The sequence below is a fragment of the Alligator sinensis genome, unplaced genomic scaffold (genome assembly GCF_000455745.1).
Source record: "Alligator sinensis unplaced genomic scaffold, ASM45574v1 scaffold246_1, whole genome shotgun sequence".
NCBI lineage: Eukaryota > Metazoa > Chordata > Crocodylia > Alligatoridae > Alligator > Alligator sinensis.
This window is the reverse complement of record NW_005842367.1, coordinates 1,286,455-1,293,908: the sequence shown is the minus strand read 5'-3', so window position 1 is coordinate 1,293,908 and position 7,454 is coordinate 1,286,455. Positions and strand designations below refer to the sequence as shown.

The following is a 7,454-nucleotide window of genomic DNA, read 5'->3' as shown; positions in this document are numbered from 1 at the left end:
AGGATGGGTTTCAACACTGACAAGTGCAAGGTGCTACACCTGGGGAGGAAAAACCAGCAGCATACCTACAGGCTGGGGAACTCCCTTCTTGTCAATGCAGAGGCAGAAAAGGATCTTGGAATCATTATTGATGCCAAAATGAACATGGCTAGGACCTGGAACCAACTTCCAAGTGAAGTGGTGCTGGCTCCTACCCGGGGGGTCTTTAAGAGGAGGTTAGACGAACACTTTGCTGGGGTCGTTTGACCCCAGTACTTTTTCCTGCCATGGCAGGGGGTCGGACTTGATGATCTGCTCAGGTTCCTTCCGACCCTACCAACTATGAAACTATGGCACCTTGAGATTAAGTGAGCACACCATGGAGTCTTGGTTAGTTGAAGGTAGATGAGACTTTCCTTTCTCTCCCCTTTTCATTTAGGAAAACACTTCATTGGAAAAAACTTCTGACTGGTTCCACTTATAATATAGTACCATTTAGTTGTGACATGTTAATTTTAAAAATTCTACAATTAATTAGCCACCTTGAGATGTAAAATCATGTAACAATTCTGCTAGCAGTTTTGCCATGTTGAGTAATATTTACATAGTAAATCATCTCAATAAAATCTGTGGGCTAGGTCCTCCCAGTCTTTCTGGTTTAGTGTTTCCCAACATAACAAACTGACAGAACAATTTATGGTGCATCAGTGAAATTGCAGAAGCAACCATAAGAACAATCTCAAAAGTGACTAATTTTGTCTTAAACCTCTTTGTTATGACACCTTTTAATATGGAGTTTTCAACAAAGCATGGCAGTCAGGGAGCAGGCAGGAAAGATAACACGCATGACAATGCAGCAGAACATGGATAAGCACTGAAAGAGCTCCTTAGACCAAGCTCCATACCTTACACTGCTGTGTCAGTTATATCACAAAATTTTCCTATACCAGTCCTACGGCCAGTTGGGCCAAAGCATGCAAAACTGAAATGGGCAAAAATGTTCACATCAAGTAATAGTGTATAAAATAGCTCTATACAGACTACATCATCCATCTCTGTCATAGCAATTATGTTGAGCTGGAAAGACTTTGTCATTTGTCCCAAAGAGGGTGGTCAGAACAGAATGCTTGAGACCACCAGTCTTGCTACCAGCAACTCACTCCTCTTTTTCAGTCTAAATCTAACAGTTCAGCTACAGCACAATACTGAATATAACTCCACGTGCACATTATGTAATCTGAAAGGATTTTCCATGTAGCGGGGAGACACAGAATCGTAATTATCTGGCAATATTGACAACCATTGTCAATGTTTCAATGTCATACTAGTACCTAGACCATGTCCAACATGTTAAAAATCAAAGAATAAATTAAAAGGTAAAACAATCATAGTATCCTTTGTGCTAATTCATGTTCTTAACCATCATGTCTTCACCATATTCATTCACAGGTTAAACAATGGGGCAGGGTTTGCTTCTTGATGACCTATGGTTCAGTATTAGGTCCCTGCCCTTTAGTAGACAGTGACAGGACATGCCCCAAGAGCTGCTGTGAAACCACCTGTGGACCACCTAGTCTTGCCCCTGCTCCAGGTCCTCTGTATAACCCCTTTTTCTAACCCACCTGCCATGCTTTGATGTTCCCTTTTTGTTGATTGGGAGGCTGCCCAAGTCCTGGAGTGGGCTCCCTGGTGCCTAGCAGACCCGCTCAGCATCTGGCCTCTGGGCCAACTGTCCACCACCAGAACCCTGCTTGCTTTTCTGAGGATGGCTCCCATACCCAGTCAAAATTAGTTGAGCCCACTAGGCACAACTCAACCCCAGTGGTCACAACTTATGACCCCAGTGGACCAAACTCAAGCTTTAAGGGCTCCAATCATGGCCTCCACTTCCCCTGTAGCCATGCCCCTTGCATGTGTCACTTGATTATCCTTCATGTATGGACTCCAGCCCTCTTGGCTTTGGTCCACAAGTTACTCTGGCTGTAGGCCTCTAGCCTGGGACACTTACTGCGGCCCAGCTTCTTGGCCTTCACCTCTTTAGTAATATTAGGCTCCAAGATCTCAACTTCAGCCTGCCTGTATTTTGCTCTCAGGGTCCCTGGCCCTGTTTCTCGTGTTGTCCGAGCCCCCTGGCAGGGCTGCTTTCCATCAAATCCAGCCCCCTGGTATCCATGATCCAGGCAAAACTGTTCTTGCTTTGTGCTATCCCCTAGCCCTTTAACTAGGCCCCAGGCCCTCTAACTGGGCTCAGTTTGGCTTTAGCCCCATGCAACCTCTTAGATCCCAGATCCTGAAAGGGCTCTATTTGGGCTTCAGCCTCCCCTGCTGAAGAGTACTTTCTAGGCACCCCAACCTGTGGCCTCCTTACCACCCCTATCAACTACATCCAGTCCTCGGGTTCTCTGCCAGCTACTGATCACACCTACCTCTCCTGGGTCTCCCTGGGTCCCAGCAAGCTTTAACCTTGCAGCTTCTGGCTCTTGCAGCTTCCCAAAGTGGTTGTGCTACTTAGCTTCCCCCACCTTGCAGCCCAGGCCAGCAAAAGCTCTGCTCACAGTGGGTGTCAGAGCCAGGTTGGACTTCCTGGTTGAGGGGCCAGGTTTTTAGCAATACTGGGCTTCATCTCTTTTGAGTCCCATGGCCTTCTCTTGGGCCAGGGGTTTCTAACTAGCCTTGTACTCAGTCTGCTCTCATGTGTTACAGCTTAAACTACTGGTCTGCCACCCCTGCCCTCTCCCCTGCTGCACTTAAACTCCGCATAGCTTTTCCTGGCTGCTTGTTATTCTGCAGCTGGTCCCTGCATTTGCGGTTTTTTTATGTTAACTTCCTACTTCCTATGTAGCAGGGGTTGGGGGTCCCTGCTACACCAAACTAATAGCAACTGTGAAACTGACAGTCAATTTCATGCCTGCCAATGCAACAGGGGCCATGATCAGCATAGGGCAACGGATCACTCCAGGAAGAGCACACACCAACTGCAGACTTCCTCAGCCTGACAAAGGGTTTTTAAACCTGAAAGCTTACTAAGAAGATGTTTTTCCAACTATTTAAATTGGTCTAATAAAAGATATCAGATTCGCCCAAAGAACCTTGTCTGCCTATGTCCTTAGACCAACATGGCTACAACCTACACCCTTGTTAGACTCAAGACATTCCTCAGAAATTATTAACCTCAGTTTTCACTTGTTTTTTGTCTAGGGAAAAATACGAGAGTAGTTCTTTTGTTGCAAAGAACTCAGAAAGACTACAACAAGGCAGAATGTTTTTAACTCTATGAATTCCTATTTGAAATATCTGGCCACACCCAGACAAGCACAAATGTGCGGTATGTGGCAAGGCAGACCCTGCAGTGAGATTGGGGGGGTTGACCCCCCCAGAGGTCATGGGGTCAAAAAAAAACCATGCCAAAAAGAGTGGGACGGCACACATGGCAGCAGTACATGCCACCCAAAACAGAGCCTGGGAGACCAGAGCCACACTCCAGCTGCCAGCCAGGATCCCAGCTGCAGAAGCACCAGGGCTACAGTTCCCCAAGGCCCTCAGGACCCCAGGTAAGGCTGCTGGGGCCAGCACAGTTGCTGGCCCCAGCCTCCCCTACCCCATCCAGGGTAACCTGCCATGCACCACAAGGTGCATGGCACAGGCATTCCTCGGGGCCAAGTAGAAGCAGTATAAGGTATGCCGGTGAAACTTATCCCCAGGGAAACAAACATCCGTGCTCATGTGGACGTGGCCTCTGAGGTTATCTTGTGAATCATGGTTGTATACCTAATAGTGCTAACATTGTGTACCATCCTGGGGCACTCTTAAAAGGATTTCAAGGCACCCAGGGGTGCTGCAGTACCATGTTTGAGAATCAGTGGCTTAAGGCTATGCAACTGCATGGTTTGCACTGTCCCACTGGGGACAATGAGTTGGGTATGCTCATCCAAATGTCAGTCATTCTGTTTATGTTCAGCTAAGGGCAGATGGATTAATGTAGCTTTCACACCCTGTTCATTCACAACTTTTTTTATATGGCTGTAGCACTATATTCTTTCATTTCATAAATGATAAGCATCTTCCCTAAAAAAAACCTTAAATGTACATTAAGGAGAAATGTTACTGGTGAAATCTGGCCCCAAATGCAGATTTAGAACAGGTGTAGGTTGTAGTTGTGTTGGTCTAAGGACATAGGCAGGCAAGGTTCTTTGTGTGAATCTGATATCTTTTATTAGACCAACTGATTTTATCAGACCAACTGATTTTATCTTTTAAAAGATAAAATTATCTTTTATTATTTGATCTAATAAAAGATATCAGATTCACCCAAAGAACCTTGTCCAATTTAGAACAAACTTTTATGACAGTGAAGACCAGCAGAAATGTATCTCTGACCCTGTCTGCTTATTGTTAATGTAGTGTTAACTGACCTTTTATGTGGAATCCAAACAGTGCAACATGGTGCTAATCAATGAGAAACTAACAGTGAAATTGAATACAACCAAAAGGTGAAATAAATGTAACAGCAACATATAAAAACATAATTACTGAAAAATAAATTCAGTTTAAGAAATGCCTCCTCTTCAGAACATAATGCATGATTATGCCCAACAAGGCATATATATCTAACTTTGGCAGAATTCAATTTTTATTTGTAATAATATCAATGGCTAAATCGATGTTTATTTTTAAGCATTTATTTCTATTTTATCCATTAAAATATTCAGGATTGTGCAAAATTAAGGGTCTGGGGAGCAGACAATTTAGTAATGACAGTATACTGTTAAAAGCTTTATAAAATCATGTCAGAATATAAAAAGTAAATATCCATACATCAGTAAGTCATATCTGCTTTAAACTATTCTGTTCATTCATCAGGAAAGAGCGGGACAGGCAGAGACCAGCAGAGGAGGGCAGTGGCATTCCCAGAGCTCTGGGAATGTGGGGAGAGGTGGCGGTAGCAGCAGTAGTGGCCATCCTTGGCCCTCCCCACCCATGCTTAACTGGCCTGACCAGGGCAGGGCCCTGCCGCCACTGGGCTGGAGCCACAATATCTTCCTCCAGTCCTGCATATGTGAATGAGCAGCTAATTGCTTAATTGATGGGTCATTAGGCTGGAACCAGCAGCTAACTGCTTAATGGACCAGTCATTAGGCCATTTTTTTCCTCTTTAACCCCTGCCCCCTCTGTCCTTCCATCTCTTTCTCCACCATCTAGTAACAGGGGTAAGGGTTCCCTGTTGTAGTTCCCTTTCAATAAATTTTGATTATTACCCATGGAAATATTTTTCCATCGGTCTGTGAGTCTGAAGTGAAATTGATATTTATCAATGTTTATTTATAAAAATCAAATCCTGTCAAGCCTAATCATATCCTTTTCCATTCCCCACGTGTATTCATCCTACTTAATAACCTCAACTACAAAAATTAACAAACTATTTTATAGGATTTTACATTTCTAAAACATGCAAGACTTTTCATAGGATTTGTAAACCTGACACTAAAATCTGCCCTGTTGTTAAAACAAGACTCCACCACCCACTAAGGAAAAGGGATCTCTGAGATTGATCTTAGGAACATAAAAAGTGCTATACTGGGTTGAGCCAATGATCCAACTACCCCAGTATCCTGTGTCCAAGAGTGGTAGAAGTCAACACGATACAGAGAGAGTACCAAACTGGATCTCTCTTGAGTGATCTATCCCATATTCAATACCCTCCCTGCCAACCACCATTTATTGGCTTAGAGATGCCAGAGGAAACATCGCCAACCATTCTGTCCAACAGCCATTAGTAGATCTATCTTCCTCTACAGCTTTCTCTGCCAATTCTAGCTCAAGTCAAAAGAATACTATCTTACACTTGCACAACGCCTACTGCAAGGCAGAGGCTGATCTTCAGGGTCTTTTGAGATTTACTTTTCAATCAATACTATATATCAAAACATCAATACAATCCTATAAATTAAAAGAATGTAAAATCAGGTATTAAAGCTCACTGATCTACTCTGGTTTTTACACTTATTAAAACACCCTAGAAATATTTTACTTTAATAGTTATTCTAGTTTCACATACCTTAAAATGGAAATTGTTTGGTACTTTCCTTGATATTTAAAAATGTTGAAATTTGATGTTTCTGTAAGCATAACAGCCCAGTTCTCAGTACTCTGTGTGTATGACGTCTGGTACTAAAACTCCTCAGTGACTCATGGCATATATCCTTTTGCCTCTAGAGTAACTGTTTTCCTCTTTTTTCTGTAGAGGAAGAACACTGGTTTCAAAGAGTTGTAATAAACATGGCACTAGTTTTCAAACCTTGTAAGTCCTGCTTTTAAAAATGAGGAAGGAAAGTGAAGAGTAAACCAAGAACCACTTGCTGTTTAGCAAGAGACTGCAGTCTCGTCAAAATTTGACACAACTTGTTTCACAACATTATTGGTGTTTGACAGAACAGCAACTTACTAGAAATTAGCCTCAACTTTTTAATATTTAACTGCAGTTTGTTGATGCTACCACCATACAAATACATAATTAGTGTTTTTGGCAGTGTTACAAAAGATGTTGTCACATTTGGAGTGGAACAACACTAAGCCTGATGTTTTTGGTGGCATAATACAGTGATCTATAACATTGTCATGCATTATCATGTCATAGGTGGTGTCTGTATGACTATTAAACCTTAGTAAGAGCTATGAAAAATAGCTAACTGGCAATAAGGCTATGTGGGTGGTTCCTTTCCTTCCTTCCTTGGGACAAGGCATTTAGCAGAGTTCACAGATTCATTGAATCTAATAAACTGCACTGTGAACACTTTTGCTAGGGCCTCAAACTTGCAACCTCTTAGGCTAGCAGTTGTGAACCTTAGTGCCCATGCCCACCCCTCTTATGTGGAAAGTGTCTGTATGAATAAGTAACAGCCATGAAAAACAGGTAACTGACAATAAGGCTACATGTTGGGGTTTTTTAATTTTGGTACAGAAGGTGTCAATGTTGAAGAAAAATGCACTGTTGTAAGTCCATCTGTTTTAACAAAAAACATTACTGTAATTTCTCCTTAGTTCAAGTCTTTGTGCTCTGCTCTCAGACACAAGCCTGCAACTGCAGGTAGCAGCAATGGGAGATGAAAGCACATATCCAAGGCCAGATTGTAGGAACTTAAAGTTCACATTGCATGCAACAAATTCCTCCCAAAAATAATTATAACAATGCTTGTGCCTAGACTTCTGCTCACAATTCGTCTCATGCTAGTCTTATGCATTTGTTCTGCCAATGAAGCCCCCATCATCTCACCCCCATCATCTTAGGGGGAGCTGGGCTGGGCCCACACAGTGCACAGTTTCCCCCCTGCTCAACTCTGGGTATGGCAGCCTCTGTCAAGATGCTTGCATGAGGGGAAAGGGGGAAAAGGGAGCCCCCCCACCATCTAGGCCTGGCTTGGCTTCCCCCAAGACCCCAGCAGTGGTAACTGGGGATACTGGGGATATGTGTGTGTGTG

The 7,454-nt window shown here is 43.2% G+C and overlaps 1 protein-coding gene across 2 annotated transcripts in view; it reads right to left on the bottom strand.

Moving 5' to 3' along the window:
- The window catches only part of LOC102371494 (toll-like receptor 1), a 16,590-nt gene that overhangs the window by 7,180 nt on the left and 1,956 nt on the right, over positions 1 to 7,454 (bottom strand). The window contains exon 2 of one of the 2 annotated variants that reach the window (XM_006029235.2): positions 6,035 to 6,214. The gene's annotated coding sequence lies outside the window, so the exon portion shown is untranslated. Of the gene's footprint in view, positions 1 to 2,405; positions 2,637 to 6,034; positions 6,215 to 7,454 lie in introns of those variants that run through there. The other variant, XM_006029234.1, reaches the window with a different exon arrangement.